This window comes from Triturus cristatus, chromosome 1_2 (genome assembly GCF_964204655.1).
Source record: "Triturus cristatus chromosome 1_2, aTriCri1.1, whole genome shotgun sequence".
Classification (NCBI taxonomy): Eukaryota; Metazoa; Chordata; class Amphibia; order Caudata; family Salamandridae; genus Triturus; species Triturus cristatus.
This window is the reverse complement of record NC_140580.1, coordinates 62,026,336-62,045,064: the sequence shown is the minus strand read 5'-3', so window position 1 is coordinate 62,045,064 and position 18,729 is coordinate 62,026,336. Positions and strand designations below refer to the sequence as shown.

Here is an 18,729-nt window from a genome sequence, read left to right as displayed (position 1 = left end):
GGTGCCTTGCATGTCAAAGTAGTACTTACAAGAATTTAATATCGTGTGTGTACCTAAGTGACTAGCCCTCAAGAGCTATTTTTACTGTAAGGGGTTGTAGCTATCCTAAGAGAGAAACTAGAGTTCAGAACAAAATTATAACACTGCTATCTCTGGTTTAGGACCAACTACTCGAATAATTCAAACACTACATTTCAATGTGTATTAAAATCCAATTTAACGGTGGTCAGATTTTCAATACATACTCAGGAAAAGTGACTTTTAAAATGCTACACTTTACCTGCCTGAGCCTCCAGTTGGCAGCATCGTACTGGAAGATGGCTCTGGCAGTGCTTCCAGATAATGAGGCATAAAAAACTTCTCCAAGAGCAAGAACAATGGCTTAGACCTTTTGATAGTAAGATCTAGATGTGAAGTACAATACAGATATCAGCTCAGGAAGGACAGTTAGAGAAGGGTCAGGAATTTTATTAATGACTTCATTAACTTGAAAAGGAACCAGGATGAGGTCTGCCCATTGATAGTTATGTGTAAGAGAGAACATAGGGTAGAAAAGCCTTTTGTTCTATAGGCTCTGTTATATCCCATGCCCCCTCTCAATCCCTAGGTGCCTTATATGGCACATGGGCAGCAGGAGTCTGGGATAGGGAGGAATACATTGAACGTAAGGCCTTTTTATTGCCCTTCCCCGACTCATCTACACTCCGCAATAAAGATGACTCTTTAGGTCTCGCACCACCACATCATACCTTTGTGCGATAGTACTCACCTGCACTCAGCAGCAAAGATGATCTCCTAGGCAGCCTCCCACCACCACATTACACCATTGTGCCAAATCCAAATTAGTAAATACTTAAGCAGGCCACAAACCCTGTTTGTCACTTATTTCCCCACATGCATCCTTGCTCTTCAAAATTGCATAGGCAAAATATAGTGTAGGCCAAACTCTTGTGACAAATTTGATCCTGCAAGAGTGGGTGGCCATCTTTAGATTGGTCCTATAAATACAGCGTCTAGTATGTGCAAACTTGCCTGACTTTGAGTCTTCATTGGAAGAAGGTTGTCATGCTCCTGCTTACCTTAGGCCTGGCGCTTCCTTTGGGGTCCTGTGTTTCTTTTTCACTGCATCCAGCATGGATCGGGTGCTTTTGAATGCTGCGATATAAAAGGCAAAGAAAGATGAAGAAAGGTTAAAGATTACATTTAAGAACAAAATAATGTATTGATTAAGTCAATGCACTGTACCTAGGGAAAAAAGCTCAAAACCAACTCCGGTGTGTACTAGAGCCATGCACTTCAAACTCATTTATGAGAGAACTTGGTTAAAATGTAAATATTCTAAACAGAAATTTTCACGAATTGGGACTTTTGGAAGAGACAACAATCCCCCAAACTATTCCATTGGTATAGAACTTATTTTAGCTTCATTTGAAGTAATAGGAAGAAAGTTAGTCGAGTGGAGTGGAGTCTTGTCAGAAAGTCAAGCCCAAGAACATTTATCTGCCTGGGTGAAGATGGAGCAGGGAGACCAGTTTGATTATTCAGACCTGGTCTAAGCCATACCTAGATTACCGTTAGGTGGAACTTCAGATGATTTAGCAGGAACTCTTGCAGCTGTTTAATCTGAGTTACAGGCAGTAAGGCAAGAGAATCAGATGCCCAAAATTAGAGTTGGAAGGTAAAAAACCACGAATAGATCCATGGGAACCAAGGAAGCCAGGTGCCATTCCTAAAATGCCGTACAAAAGGGGGTGGTGATGGACGGAGCATCAGAACCAATCAAACACTCACACCCAGTCAACAGATCTGGGTTTGATCCATCACCGTTCTTTAGCCCACTCTGCCACCCCAGTTTAGACATGGCCATATGCAAATCAGTCTGACCCTGTGCCTCATGGGAACAGTCCAGTCCGAACTGCCAAGCCATGCCTTCCCTGGACCGGAAACAAGCTTCCTAGGACCGGTTTCTGGCATTTCAGCCGTCTTCAGCCAGGCTTGCTTGAATCCAGTGGCAAAGTGAGCAAGGGACTCACGTCTGAGCATACCCTGCCAACTTATGGCGAACAAAGCGGTACAAAAGGGGGTGGTGATGGACGGAGCATCAGAACCAATCAAACACTCACACCCAGTCAACAGATCTGGGTTTGATCCATCACCGTTCTTTAGCCCACTCTGCCACCCCAGTTCAGACATGGCCATATGCAAATCAGTCTGACCCTGTGCCTCATGGGAACAGTCCAGCCCGAACTGCCAAGCCATGCCTTCCCTGGACCGGAAAGAAGCTTCCTAGGACTGGTTTCTGGCATTTCAGCCGTCTTCAGCCAGGCTTGCTTGAATCCAGTGGCAAAGTGAGCAAGGGACTCACGTCTGAGCATACCCAGCCAACTTATGGCGAACAAAGCGGTACAAAAGGGGGTGGTGATGGACGGAGCATCAGAACCAATCAAACACTCACACCCAGTCAACAGATCTGGGTTTGATCCATCACCGTTCTTTAGCCCACTCTGCCACCCCAGTTCAGACATGGCCATATGCAAATCAGTCTGACCCTGTGCCTCATGGGAACAGTCCAGCCTGAACTGCCAAGCCATGCCTTCCTAAAATGCCAGCTCCTCCTTTACAACCAGCCTGATTTACCCTTCCACTTAATGGTGGTTCCTCTTGTACTTCTCTGGTTAACTTGATTGTGTTAATGCCAAGCCCAGTAGCCCTAGCCCAACCAGAACGTTTTATTGGAGATAGTCTAAAATATAGTGTTTTCATGACCCAATATCATCTTCAGTTTCTTTGTCGACCAGCGACCTTCCTCGACGATGTTGCCAAGGTATCATTTGTCCTTTCATATCTAGTAGGAAATGGACCCTTTTGGGCTGTATCTTTAGTTGAAGAAAATGACCCAGTCCTTTATATTTTTGCAACATTCAAAGAAAGAATGCATAGTTTATTTGCTAGGCACACATTCAGGCAGCATCAACAATAATACTTAAGGAAGGGTCTAAGGGAAAAATATTTAGAGACCTACCCAAATTCTGATCCCCAAAACTAAACTTTACACACAAAAAAGAATAGGGGGTCTAACGGCAGACAGCACAAAAGACAGAGAAGGCATATAGTGTATAGAATCAGGCCCGTCCGTTGTTAGAGCAGAACATGGATTACCATCAACCTCGCTCCTCCGAAGAGCTAGATAGTGAGAGCAAAAGGACCTCTCATGATCATTTATATCATCTGGTATCCAGCTGTAACAGAGGTATGTCTCTTGATCATAGAGACTGCCTCACCAGTTCAAAGCTCTACTCCTCCTTCGGGCTGATGGAAATATATCAAAGAAACACGTGGAAAACTGTGATATCTAGATAGTATGAAAGTGCAGTGCAACAAGTGAGAACTAAAAAAGGCTGTGTTGAGAGTGCGATGTGGTTTGATTCACTCCCCACACCTTGGTTAAAAAGGTGTAACGAAATAGTACACAGTGCTAACTAGTCACTGGTAAGTAAGGGTAGACATGTTTCAGCCATCAAGGAATATTGCCCCCGGCTTTCTTCAGGACCTTTATGTTGCAAAGTTAAGCTACTGCATTAAATTTGTACATTTCCAACAGGGATAACAGGGACCAGCATGGGCAGCGTTTTCGTGCTAAGTCTAGCGAATTTATATGTCCATGCGTTCGAGCAAGAGCATGTTCTGGTCCCCACTAACCCCTTCTTTTCATCAATTCGCTTATGGAAGCGATATATTGATGATGTTTTGGTGGTTTGGAGGGGAGACCAACAGTCCATAGGCAACTTCCATCAATGGTTAAACACACGTAACGATTACCTGAAGTTCACGGTTGAGTCAAACAAGAGCAGTTTGGCTTTTTTGGATTTGTCCATTTTTGTAACACCAGCGGGCCTAGAGAGTGAACTATATCGCAAGCCTATGGCACGCAACTCTCTTTTGCGTTATGACAGTCAGCACCCTAAGGCCTTAAGGGACAACTTGCCTTATGGCCAGTTTCTTAGGGTGCGCAGAAACTGCTCGACAACTGAGGGTTTTGCCAAACATTCCAGCCTTCTAACTGCACAACTTATTGAGAGACATTACCCACGCAAGTTAGTCAAACGTTCCCTCAAAAGAGCTTCGAATAACAATCGCGAAGCCCTTTTAGAGCCACCTGTATCTAAACCACCTCTGGAGCGCCTGACATTGGTCAGTACTTTTAGTATATTATCTAATGACATCAAGAGAAGCATTAAAAAACATTGGCGGATTCTAATTAGTTGCAACGAGAAGATTGCAATGCCGCTTTTTGCTTTCAAAAGATCAGGCAATATAAAGGACCGATTGGTCCATACACGACCATCAGCTGGGCCCATTAGATCTTTGGGTACTTTATGGGACTTACCGGCAGTGAACGGGCACCACCCATGTGGAGGGTGCTCGGTTTGCCCACAGACTACCCACACTTTGTCAGTAGATATAGGGACCAACAGACCTTGGATTCAGACCCACTTTACTAATTGCAACAGTAGTCACGTCATCTATTTACTCACATGTCCCTGCCAAACGAGATATGTGGGGATGACTACCCGTAAAGTGAGGTTACGTATGTTAGAGCACAAGAGCACTTTCAGGTGCCGTAAGATGAATACTAGTCTCACTAGGCATTTCTTAGAGGCTAATCACACTGCAGACGAGTTCCAATGGACTATACTTGAGAAACCTCAGATTCCACAGCACATTAGTGATGTCTCCAGATATTTGTTCATTAAAGAACAGAAATGGATTTACAGGCTCCGATGCGATGTCTCGGGATTGAATGACGATATTCCCTGGACCAGCATTTAGACAGAGGGTTCATTTTTTTTCCTTAGGAATAAGTTCTATAATCCTCACTCTGTGCTGCATTCCGAGCTAGCGATTACACTAAGCTCTGAGACACTATTCTTGCTGTTAAAGTTGAGGTAACCCCTCTGACTCCCAGCGCTGAGAGACTTGATAATAGAACCACTAGTCAATAATTGCTCAAATATAGAAACATGCATACCCCTTTCCTCATACACTCTATTTTTGATGGACTAAAAAAAGAGCATAATAGAGCGGGAGATTACTATACACCTACCCCCTCGCTTAGTTAGTATAGTGATGATTAAATACGTTATGGATTTGCTGCTTCTTATAACAGGTACTTTATGCTTAGTACCATTATTGCGCTAGGCTGAAGGTTTTATAGCTGCAATGCGCCGGGCTTTGTATAAGTAACGTTGTGTTGTATATGGTTTATACATGCTATGTTTTTTGAATGCACAGTGATGCTTGGCGACTAGCTTAGATAAACCCCTTCTCCCATGAGGCTTTCATCATGTAGGAGTCCTTTTAACGCTCCGTACCGGCTCCCACCAGGCTACGCAGCATTATATACGTTACTTGACTACTAGCCCAGAATCAATCTCCCTCATGCAATCAATTGTAATTGCCTAAGGAGATATATTTTTTACGAAACAGCACTCCTGGTAGGCGGCTTGTTCGTCGCTGGGGTACTTGATAAATTTTGCATTGCATTATATCTGGGACCTGTTCTGGTATCATTAGCTTCTGGTTTTGTCACTATGCTCTCTACGAGGTGCTTCACCTCTCTTTAGTCCTGCTAAGGTTTGCGGTACGCACGGCTCTATAAAGTTCACGCCGCATATATATCTTGGGTCGGCGCCAGCGATCGTCACTACATTTCCCATGAGGCGCCATACTCATTTGTAGTTCGATCTTGATTTGCGACGCAATGCAGTGGAAGGTCACGTTACGTGAGGCACTCCCTTGTTTAATTTGTTGATTGATGCTATTTAAACACCCTTCCCGTCCTTGCTCGCTGCCTCCCACCCTGCTCGGTAACTCCCGGGGCAACGACGGATAGGTAAGGATTATTGCTTAGTCTTTTAGTTGCAGTTTTTTAGTCTCAGTCTACTCGTATAATACATTTGGCTACGAGTTTTTGACACAGCGCCCGCCCCTATGCAAGTGATAAATGGTTACTAGTGACTGTCTAGCGAGCTGCTTAAGCGAGGCTGTTGATAACAAACCTATTTTTTGATCTGAATGTCAGTTTGGGTTTGTGATAATTGCTGCACTACATTTACGATTGCTATTTGGAAAGTTGAGGTTTGGGAATGGGTTGTTAACTGAGGTGGGGAGCATAACATTGAGGAGTGTAAGGACTTTGCGCTTTTTGTAACGCGAAGATTTTACTGAATCTAAAGTGTTGCTTTCCCAGTTTTAAGCACATTTTTGTTTCTATTACCCATGATTTAGAGCGGGGCCTCCTTTAACCTGAGCCAGGTTCCAGGGTAGGTGAGGTGCAATCCCTATTCACGTTGGGTAAGCATTACGTAGATTTGTTCACAGTAATGATCAGGCATATTAATTTAATAAGCCTGTTTGACGGCAGCATTGTTGATTCATTTGAGTGGGAGTATATGTGTTAATTGTCCTATCTCCATAGGTGATGTTCGCATCCTGTGATATAGAGGATTAGGACTACTCGAGGTCGTATACATTTTCACCTTGTTTGTGTTTTTAGACTTCTCTTATAAAAGAGAGGGGCACGTTTCACTGTTGGAAATGTACAAATTTAATGCAGTAGCTTAACTTTGCAACATAAAGGTCCTGAAGAAAGCCGGGGGCAATATTCCTTGATGGCTGAAACATGTCGACCCTTACTTACCAGTGACTAGTTAGCACTGTGTACTATTTCATTACACCTTTTTAACCAAGGTGTGGGGAGTGAATCAAACCACATCGCACTCTCAACACAACCTTTTTTAGTTCTCACTTGTTGCACTGCACTTTCATACTATCTAGATATCACAGTTTTCCACGTGTTTCTTTGATATATTTCCATCAGCCCGAAGGAGGAGTAGAGCTTTGAACTGGTGAGGCAGTCTCTATGATCAAGAGACATACCTCTGTTACAGCTGGATACCAGATGATATAAATGATCATGAGAGGTCCTTTTGCTCTCACTATCTAGCTCTTCGGAGGAGCGAGGTTGATGACAATCCATGTTCTGCTCTAACAACGGACGGGCCTGATTCTATACACTATATTCCTTCTCTGTCTTTTGTGCTGTCTGCCGTTAGACCCCCTATTCTTTTTTTTGTGTACACATTCAGGCAGACCAGTAACAATGAGGAACTCAATTTACGACAAGGGAACAAAGACCTTTTAACTTACATTCCGAATTTCAATTGACTAGTGGCAGAAACTCAGTAACAGGAGCATAAGAGAACATCCCTGTTTTACCGTGCGCTCTCTGATTAACTAAAAAATATTCTGTCCAGATTGTTGACCCACCAGAAGACTTTTCAGACTTTATAGATCTAGTATTCAAATTGGATCATCACCTGGGGAAAAGAAAAAGTGAAAAGGCTAAAGGAGAATTTCCCAAGGTGTTGATATATGGGTCTGACAGTAAACAGTCAGATGACAAGAAGGGTTCAGAAGGAGTAGAACCAATGCAAATAGGGGCAACTTGGGGGCCACTTACCAGCGACTAAAAAGAGAAAAGACAGGAAATTGAATTTATGTCGCTATTGTGGCAAAGGTGGACACTTCGCTAAGGAGTACCCTGCAAAACCTAAGGTTTTTAATAGAAAGCAGTAGCTCTCATTGACTCACAGGATTCTTTGACAGAAAACTAAATGACTCGAGAGTAAGGAGGTTGATCCTTCGAGTAAACAAACATGTGAGATCTCCAAATATCTTGCTCACACTTTGAAAAGGATTCCTAAACACTTCACCATAGCTGTTATGTAGGTAGTTTCTATTCAACTACCAAAGACTATGCCCATTTCATTGGACTCTGGGGCCACAGGTAACTTTATAGACATCACTTTGGCAAACACTTTCAGTGTGCTGTTCATTTAATAAAAATAAAAAAATAAAAATATCCCAAATCTGTGGATGGATCTGGGCTGTCATTCAGTCTCATAACATACCACTCTGAAGATCCAACCCTAGTCTGTGACAGCGAATTCACTGAGTTTGTGCAATTTCATCTTATAGATACCCCTATTTTTGGAGCCACTGTAGGAGTTTAGTGGCTCCAACTGCATAATCCCTGTAAACATTCGGTCTCTCTACCCGCGGATGGTGCTGGCTGGGAGGCATAGGCGACCGCGTATCAAGGCGGAGATCATCCCACTGGGGATTGAGGGCACTTATCCTTCTGATCTTTATTATTCTACGGTCATTTATTGAGTTGACTTGATGCTGTTTTGAAGATAAACTTCGGGCAAATGATTCTTTTTGGCTCATTCTGTGAATTGACTTATGCAGAAGACTATTAAGTCTGTTTGTTTGATTCAAAGAAGTTCTCTTGGCTATTTGCCGAACTGAAGGAAACGTGTTGGCTGCCTTTTTTGTGAAACCTCATGTAAATTTGAAAATAAAGGACTGAAAGAAATATAAAAAGACTGAATAAGCTCTTTTGTTCATGTGCACTGCTCTATATGTAAAATATTTTGAAATCTATGATCAGTGGCACAAAAAGGCAACAGGTGCTGAGAAGTGTGCACAAACCATCCATCTAATAAGACTGTAGCACAGTTGTGAGGTGCTTATCGTTAAAGTCAGTTGCCTAAAGCTTTCATTGGATTTTTACATTTTGTGTACCAAGTTAGATAAGGGTATGTTTCACACAACCCAAGTAGATTTCTTGGGGTTTATCATAACCGCAACTGGACTACAGATGGATATAAAGAAAATAAAGGCAATCCTAGGCTGGCCTACTCTAACCTCGACAAAAGAAATACAGTCTTTCTTAGGGTTTGCTATTTTTTTGTCTTCGTTTTCTAACTAATTGTTTCTGACCTTATGAGTCCAATCATTGGACTGTTGAAAAATGGATTCCCTTTGTTTGGAGCCCTGAGGCGAATGTTGCCATTTCTCAGTTTAAAGAAATGCTTTCATATGGCACCTGCATTAAAACATGCAGACCCTAGTCAGCCCTACTTTGTGGAGGAAGATGCCTCACAATTTGCCCTAGGTTGGGTTCTTTCATCAGTGGGACTACAAAACTTGCTACATGCATCCCAAAGCCTACTTTAAAAAAATAGTTACCAGCAGACCAGAATTATACTATTTCGGAACATGAGTTATTAGCTATTAAGTTAGCTTTACATAGTCTCTTGGAATGCATAAGCAATCAGCCGTAACTCACCACTTTTACTTAAGACAAAACTTTGCCTTATTGATACTCATCACGCAAAATGAACAGGGAGTGCTTTTCAACACCCACTCAGTTTATACACAGCATCAGTAATGAGTTACTAAGCCACTCTAGAATACGGAGAGTTATGGCTGATTGCCTATGCATTCCACAAGATTATGTACATTTTAGAATTAAATGTGATTTTGACCCTGGTCCCTACAACAGTATGGACATGTTACCAACATCATATGAGCAGTTCAATTGTTTGGTTTTATGCCCTACTACATAGCAAGATTAATCATCTACAACATTTTTTGTTGAGATTCTCTTTGTTCAAAAAGGTCTATATATTTTAGCCTACCTATGTCCTCACTGCGTATTATGCTGCACATGCACAATGGGTAAATTCTGTCACTGAATTAGTGGTACATTTTTCGGTTCTCAAAACCACAGGGCTGCACATGAAAGCAATATTTAGAACAGTAAAAAATATTGTATATTTGCGTTACTGTTCTTTTTTGTTCCGGGGAGGACTTTGTATTCTCCTAATCTCCATAGAGACAACATAACTGTGATACATATGACCAGGGGATAGTGTCCCTTCTGGCCTACAAAAGAGATCCAAGAAACCTTAAAGTTCTAATGAAAGCCATCGACCTTGACAGGAGCAAGTAGGCTTAAACGTGTTGACCATATGTTTATGTAGATGTGCGGGATATCTAGCTCTTCCCTACATACATCTATTTTACTTTTAAATTTACTCCTGCCCCATCTTTTAATAAATTCACTTTTTTCTGGGACAGGAATTAATTTTAGAACACGGTATCTATGCCAGGGATGGTGGAGGACAGATCCCATGATGATTCTAAGTATTACTAGTTCGCCAGTGTCAACAACATGCCAATGACCAAGCATAGCTGTTGAGAGTCCTATACAATTGTTTAAGAGAGACCCCTTAATGTAACACTGTGTTTTCCCACTCCTTTTGATGTCTGTCAATATCAAGAGAACTTCATAGGAAATAGCTCCAGGCTTGCCCCTCAGTAGGATTATGAGCCCCAAAAAAACCTAGGTTCAACTGTAGAGATCTTGAAAGCGCAAAGGCACAAAAAGTATCTGCTCAACGTGAGGACTTCCTCCTCTTAGCTTTTCTTGCCAAAACCAGTGACTTCAGTGAGACCTTCTTCAGTGGCTGTTCAGCTTTTATAAAAATGTTTGTATATATAGACTGCAAACTTGTTCCACTGTAAGATTTCGAATTCCATTTCAGTAACTAACTCACATGGTAAAAGCTTTGACCAGGACGAATCTGCTAGGTGTATCCTACCTGCACTTCAGTGCTATTGGCCTGATAATGTGGCTAGGTCCCAGTCAACATTGAACAATGACTACAGGTTGGTGCTTTGATTGTTTTGGGGCTTTTAGCCTTACATCTTTATAAATTCATATCTCTGTTTCCCCAAATTGGATTTATGTGTTTTACTCATTGGATTTGTATCTTTTGTCTAAATTAGTTGTTTGATTTTATTGTATTGTGTTTTTACTTTTAAGTGCTTTGTGACTGCTAAACACTTTATACAATTTCCTAAGGCAAGCCTGTCTGTTCTGTGCCATTGCTACCTGGAGGGTGAGTCCAGGTTTAAATGAATGACACTATATTTTACCTTAACAAGTGTATTTCCTCATTCCTTGTGGTGAACTCCCACCCACCCCAATTATTAATCCACTTTCTTGAATTACAGCTCTGGGCTAAAAAAGAAAAATTGAAATAAAAAAATCCCTATACCAAATTGACAGAAAAAGTGGACTTTTGATTTTTTGAGTAGCCTAAGATCGTTGATTTGCTCATTTTAATTTATTTTTCAAAATTAATTCCTGATTTAAATCTTTGCACCTTAACGTTTTAGGAACATGCAGCCGAATCTGTCAACCTTGGAGAGTCTTAGCATGTCACAGCTGAGGAGCATGTGCAAGCAGAGAGGGTGAAGTTGAGGCGTGATTCCAAAAAAGAGGATTTCCACAAAATCCTTAGGGCCTGGCAAGAGGTCCTCCAGCTACAGACCACCTCTGAGAATAATGAGAAGATTGAGGAGACCCAAGAAGATAAGGAGGCAGGGAATTGTTCTGTCTCAAAATTGATTATATAGTGCATCTTCAAGGGCAGGGAGTGATGCAGGCTCCAAGTGCAGAAGTTTGGTCTCACACTAGAGAATATTGAAAGGAGTTCTGAGGTGAACATGAATGGCCACATCAAAGTTTGAATTATTTTGTAGGCATCTCATTGAAAGCACTGGAGGGCTGGGTGAAGGGCAAACAGTGACTTCTTATGAAGAGCTATAGAATTTGGTCATGATGGAACACATTATGAATAACTGTTCTTCAGAGTTGCACCAGCATCTTATGGATTCCAATTTTGACTCAGAGAGCTCAGAAGGCAGCTGATGTGTGCATATGCTCTAGGGTACCTAAAAGGTAAAGGGGGTGATCCACAGAAAGGGGGTCAAGCCTTCACCTGAGAAAGGAATGGAACAACAAGAATAACAATAAGAAATTCTCTTCAGGGCCCCACAAGTCTGAAAAAGTAAGGTAGTCACTAACCACTATTAAAATGAAAAAGTCCTTTGACCCCTTAAAGGCTGGAATGTGCTTGAGCTGTCATCTGCCCAAGCACAAGAGGGAAGACTCCCAGTTCCAAAAAGCCCCCCAATGGTGGGCTGTGCCAAGAGATTGCAAATGTAGAAATTGTGATAGAAGTTGGGGCAGGGAAAACCAAGAGTTGGACTGAAGCCACATCAGTCCCTGGAGGTGAGGTTGATGTTGAAGTCCTGACTGCCTTACCTCCAAGCACGGTGAAGTATAGGCAGTGGTCAACCTTTCAATGGGGTCCAAAATAGAAACGTTTGGAGACAAAGGAGCCAGCATGACCTCTGTGATGGAAAAGCTGGTGGTTCCAAATCAGACTATCCCAGTGGACCTTCATAATGTATTTAATGCTGACAATGAAGTCAATTTCCTTCCCTTGGCGATGATCACCATGGAGTGGGGTGGGATTACTGGTAAAAATAAGGTAGGTGCCAGCCCTATCATACAGCGGGAGTGTCTGTTGTGCAATGATCTGGAAATCTCTCCTTGGGCAGACTTGGCACAAAAGGCCCATGCTGAAATACTGGGTCTATCTGAGTGGGTGTAAGTGTGGTAACAAGGTCCCAGTTAGCTCTTTAGGGAATGAGAGAGGCTTAAAATCAGGAATAATTGCCCAAGTTCCCTCACTCAAGAGAAGGGGCAAGGGGTATAGGAAACTAGCCTTAACACTTCTCACAGCCTATGAGGAGTATGACCCACAAGATGGGGTCTTGGGGCTAGATGTGATTTGAAAATTTCCTGCTAATAGCAATTAGGAAAAAGCAAATCAAATTGTACGTACGATTGACGGTGATAATTAGCAATTTGCATTTTAGTTGGTATTTTATTTTGGTAATCGCATTTTGCGATTACTACAATTTCAGTCCCGGTCACAAACTGCAAACATGACCGCAAATCCAGAAAAGCACTTCCTGGTTCTTGGTAATGACCTAAAAACCAGGAAATGCTTCTCAATGCAAGCCTAGAAAGCAGTCAAAGATGGGGTTGTGCACAACTTCCAGTGAAATGGTGATTTGGATTAGCAAGCCACATCTCTCTACCAAGCAATTGCCAGCCAAGACACAGAGAAGGAGTCAGGGGGCAGAAGGAGAAGGAGAAAACTCAAGTTCTCAGAAAAAGAACTTGAGATTTAGACAGAGGAGTGCTGCAACAACCATGACCTCCTGTCTGGAAGGTCATCCATGAAAATATGTCAGAAGACGCAGCAGAAAATGCTGTGGAAGTAACACGCTCTTCATAGAGGAAATCAGGAAAAGGCGGTTTAACCTCAGGTGGGTAGTGCACAAACGAGAAGGTTGTGATGGTGCTGGACGAGTCCCGGGTGACAGGAGTTGACCCTTCTACTGTCTCCTCATCCACTACACCGAAGTCAATGGTGGAGACTACATTAGAGCCAGAGGCAGTTGTAGGATTTGCTAGTATTAATATATCACCACCTGCAACAAGTAAGTGTAAAACAATTTGTATTTTACCATCTGTTACCCTAAAACTATTGTCTACGTGCATTAATCAAGTAACTTAATACCAATGGTTTAGTAATGAGTTATAAAAAGACCATTGTGGTGCATTATTGGATTTATAGTCAATAATTCACTCACTGCAGTCAGTGTTAGACATTTATTAAACAAATAATGTCAAGAGTGATTTTCACTCATATTAAAAGTCAAATCTTCAAACAGATCAACCTAGGAAGACAATGATGGCACAAATGTGGAGGGACAGGATGACTCACACATGTTGGTTGACTATCCCATTGAAATGGACAGTGAGACAACCACACCTGATGGCCACTGTAACAGTGCTTCATACTCCGACACAGTCACCATCATTGGATGAGGATGATGTTTAACAGCCCCATAGTCCAATCCTGCAGCCACTTGTGAGGCCACAAGAGCAACGTGTCCCAGTGCGTGCTCACACTTGGCTCTGTGAGCTACAGATACTCAGTTGTTTGGTGGCAAAGAGGGTTCCATGCTGCAAGTTCAAAATCTGCAACATAAGCAGTTAAAAACATTGAACAAAAAACTGCCACACATGCAGCAATGTATTTAATTTAGCTTCAATAATGTGGCCAATCAATAGGCTAAAAACCAAGCAAAGACGGACACTAAAATGGACAGCCTCACCAATGCCCTTGAAAACTTATACCAACAAATGTCAGAGCATAACACTAATCAAAGGTGCAGAGAGAGAAGCATTGCAGCCCGAATGGATGGGTAAACTCATTCAACTGGGAGATTGGCAAATGGCACTTCAACCTTGTCAAGGTGGACAGTAAATTTCAAAGTGGAAATGGGCAACTTTAGTGTGGCCATCTCCAGAGGCTTAGAGAAGATTACCTCTCTAATTCATACACTACAAACTGCCCAAATAGCTAGTGGGGTAGCTTCTGAACCTTAAGATAGAGAGGAAATCTCCTGTGTCAGCAACATCTCTGAAAACAGATGCAAGCCCAGTGTGCTGCAGCAGTAGTGAGGAAATCTCCAGTGTCAGCATCATCTCTGCAACAGATGAAGGCTCACTACGATGCAGCTGCAAGCCGTACTTCTGCTGCACAACATGTGGGCACATGTGCAGAAAGTAACAATAGTGCTGTATATTTGTGTTTTGGTGATGTAATTGACATTGGATGTGGCCATTATGTACCATTTGCATGCAAAATTTACAATTTGTTTAAACAATAAAAAAAAACTGACAATAGAGCTTGCTTTACTTTGAAGCCTCAAACAAGCATTGCAAATTTCATTTTGATTCTACTCTCACATATGACTTACCTTGAAAAGAAATTGTTGACATGTGGCGCCATCCTGGTCTCCGCTCATCTACTCTCCTCTGTTGGCTGCTGAACAGGCGGCTGGGGATCGTCATACTCCGAATTCGAGTCAGACATAGTGATGAGTAGGCCTCTCCTAATTGCAATATTATGTAGAATGGCACACATTGCCACTATCTTGCATGTGCTTTTCGGGGCATATTATAAGGCACCACCACTTTTATATAGGCACCAGAAATGAGTTTTCAGCAAGCCAAATGTCCTCTCAATCACACTCCTGGTGGGACAATGTGCTGTGTTGTATCGCATTTCATTTTGGGATGTGGGGGATAGGTATGGTGTCAAAATCCATGGACGAAGAGCATATGCACTATCACTTCAAACAAAAAATGACTTTTCTTTCATTTTGCATTTGATTAGCAAAAACATATGTGCCATTATATTTAATATGTTACTACTTAACTGCCTTACCGACCTACTCAACATGGCACTAAACATGTAAATGATCCCAGCAAAATTGAAATCAGCAGGGATTAAACCAACCCTAAAAAACACAAGGGCAGACAAAAATGAATTAGGAAATTTCAGACCAATCTCTTTCCTCCCTTACTTCGTGAAGGTAATGGAAACGCTGGTTAATACACAACTGACAACATACTTAGAAAGTCAACAACTGTTAGATACCTCTCAGTCGGGTTTCTGGGCAGGACACAGCAACAAAATCACATTAGTTGAAGTATTGGAAAACATAAGATTCTCTAGACAAAGGATACTAGGCAATGCTTGTCCTATCTAAATCTATCAGCCGCCTTCAACACTATCTCTCATGTAATCCTCACAAAAAGGTTAGAAGAGACCGGTGTCGGAGGGAAAGCCCTCAGTTGGCTAAAGAATTGCCTGAAGGGAAGGACAAACTTACTACAACTAGAGTCCTATGTATCTTGAAGCATACCTGTGGACAAGGGAGTCCCGCAGGTGTTCGACGTTGAATCCCACTCATTTTATTATATACGTCGCACCACTTGCAAAAGTCATAAAATCATATGTATTTGATGTTATCTCATATGCAGATGACGCACAGTTGGTCATAACCAAGGGATCAAAGCCAGCAGATACCAAAACAAAATTTAGAGACTGCATGAATCATATCGCCAACTGAATGCATATCAACTACTTTCAACTCAGCCCAAGTAAAACAGAGGTGGTACTCTTTTGGAAAGCGCAAGAATCATGGTCAGACGACTGGTGGCCTACAAGCCTTGGTCCAAGCTCCATCCCAAAAGCAACAGTACGGAATCTGGGAATAATAGTAGACAACAAACTATCAATGTAAGACCATGTAGACTATATCTCAGGCACCTGCTTCAGTTTCATACGCACCCTAGGGAAAATATTCCAATGGATTCCACTAAGATCAAGAAAATCCCCTATTCCAGGCACTTGTGATCTGTCACCTGTACTATGGAAAAGCTTTAATGGCCTCCATGAATGAAGAACTAGACCAGGCTCCAGATTGTACAGAACACAGCAGCACGGCTGGTACTTCATCTTCCACCCCCCGTTCACCCTCAGGCGCCATCCTAAAAAACCTACACTGGCTACCAATAAGGAAACAAACATGGTTCAAACTACTTTACCTGACACTGAAATCCCTATATGGAAATGGTCCTCAATACCTACAGTGAAAACTTAATTGGTATGCGCCAATAAGGAATCTATGGTCCTGTGGAAAACACCTTTTGCTTCCCCGTAGGGCCCATACCGCCAGAAATGGCCACAGATCATTTTCATACCTAACCACCCGAATATTGGAAACAGCTCCCCATGCAGCTTTGGGCCTGTACTGACCATAGACAATTCAAAAAAGGTTAAAAAAAATGAATTTTCTGCTTCATCTCAAAAACCACTATTTCAATATCTGTGGGAATTCTCGCAGCAGCACCATGAGACCCTTCCAGGGTGATAAGCTTGCTCTTGACAAGACTCAATTAATAATAATATCATTACTAAACAAATAGCCATCATCAAAGTCCCTTCTTTCGAGCCATCTTTGTATTGCAATGTGCTGAACATGAAGGATTGATGGGTGTTTCCTGGCTATTGTAACACAATTTCAGGAATTAAATACTTGCATATTGAGAGAATGTGTGTTTTTCCTATTTCTAAACACATATTTGAGATCAGATGATTGACAAATAGAAACATGTATTTCATCTGTACACCCTATGACATGGGGAAATTTAGCAACCATGTGAAATTTGAATGTAGTGGATTGAATTTCCTGTGCATTTCGGTGTAAGAATATGTAGTGGTTGATCTAGAGAAGCATGGCATCTAGAAATCTGCACAAAAGAATGCAAAAGCACTCTTTGAGAAACACCAAGGGCAACACTAATCACACCCTGGCAACTGCCAGAGGCCAAAAGATGTAAAGAGCACCTGAACATAGGGGGATTGCTGCGCAGAGTACTGCTTTCTTGATGTGGCTTTAAACGTGCAATAAGTTCTAATATTACAGGGATATTTAACCTATATTTGTCAAAAAACTCATCCTCCCTTTGTTGGAAAATGATCAGCCTGATGCTGGAAATCCCCTCCTGTCTTCGGCTCCTCCTCTGCTGAGCAGTCAGTATTCACATCCTCCTAGCAATAACATATAAGGCAGCCATTGTGGGAACCCCTGATGCATTCCTTACCTGCTTTTAGAGTTTGCACACAGTTACCTCTTGAAATAAAATAGTGGAAAATTGCATGTGCAAACAAGCCTTTTTACGACTAGTCGCTAATTTTAACAGCCTTGAACATACGGTTTGTGAGTCGTGATTATAGATTCTAGAATTGCGATTCTCAAACTTGGGTCTCAAAAAATAGCAGTTCACAAAATGGTTGCATCGCAAAAAGCAAATTGCGAATGGCTTACGTACATAACAAATCGCCACTTTTTAAATCTCAAGCCATTTGTGACTGATTTGCAATTTGCAAATGCTTCGCACATCTAGCTCTTGGTGTCACAAATGTCTAGTGAAATTAGTTTGTGACTAACCTGAGCACTTGTCCCAGTAGGAGCGATGGATGTCCACTTCGTCCACCTGTGCGCAGATGTGAGCTCAGCTAATTTCACCTCAACTCAATCCTGTACACAAGGGGAACATAATCTGGAGATTGGGAGGGTGAGTTCAGGTCTACCAATGCTGGTTTCATCCTCTATCCTATCGTGCTTCGTTCAGTTAGCCTCACTTCCAAATGCAGTGACCTATAATTGAAAAGCAATATTAGTTTGCCAGTCGACTTAATAAACTTAACTTTCTTTCTTCATTTGTTTATTCAGCTGTGTCCTTACCCTGCTGTGCCCTTTATCACTTGCAATAGCTCTTTCAATTATTGCATTTACTGTTTGTGTTTTTTGTTGTTATTAAGTAATTCTTTGGAAATAATTCTTCTTTACTTATTCACCTCATTTTATTTAACTCCACAAGGTTGAGAAAGAAACACATTTTTGGCGTAAATTCCTTGAAAATGTATTTCACCTGATTGCGGAATAAGCCTCTATTATGGAATGTTTTCCAATTAACTGATTTATTCATATCTTTTCTCTTTCTTTCCTCTTCGGGAACTTCAACTTGGATCCTGGATGCAGGGCTTTCCTGTGCTGTTGATAAAGCTTTGCCATCGGGAAGCACAGTAGGTCAAGGTAAGTCTTTCGCCTTTTCCTACTGGGCAGGGTATTTATACTTTCCAACCAAAATGGCCACCGATATCTTGTTGTCTTGCACAGCCCTTCTTTATTAAATTCTAGAGTTTTCTTAGATCACCAAGCATTGGCACAGTAGCATACAAGAAACTATGATTTCTGATTTCTCATCAGGAAAAGTGGCACCCAAGTGTCTTCCACGCTATGGCTTATTTGTATATTTAGAAGGCAAAATAAATACTAGCATGGGTTCAGAAAGGTCACAATAAATGTTGGCATGCTTGGGCTTAAGCCCCTAAATTCCTTGTTTCTGCATGGTGGCCAAAGCAGACACGTTGGACTCCTATTTAAAACAAAGAGAAACCACCAGCACCAGCCGTTTTCCAAAAACACTATAAGAAAGTAAGATCTGCTTCTTATGTTTACCCCATCTTT

At 41.8% G+C, this 18,729-nt stretch overlaps 1 long non-coding RNA gene across 1 annotated transcript in view; it reads left to right on the top strand.

Annotated features, from left to right (window-relative positions):
- The window catches only part of LOC146866788 (uncharacterized), a 252,048-nt gene that overhangs the window by 181,288 nt on the left and 52,031 nt on the right, over nucleotides 1-18,729 (top strand). The window contains exon 2 of the long non-coding RNA XR_014960590.1: nucleotides 18,241-18,294. This is a non-coding gene — a long non-coding RNA (uncharacterized LOC146866788). The remainder of the gene's footprint in view (nucleotides 1-18,240; nucleotides 18,295-18,729) is intronic.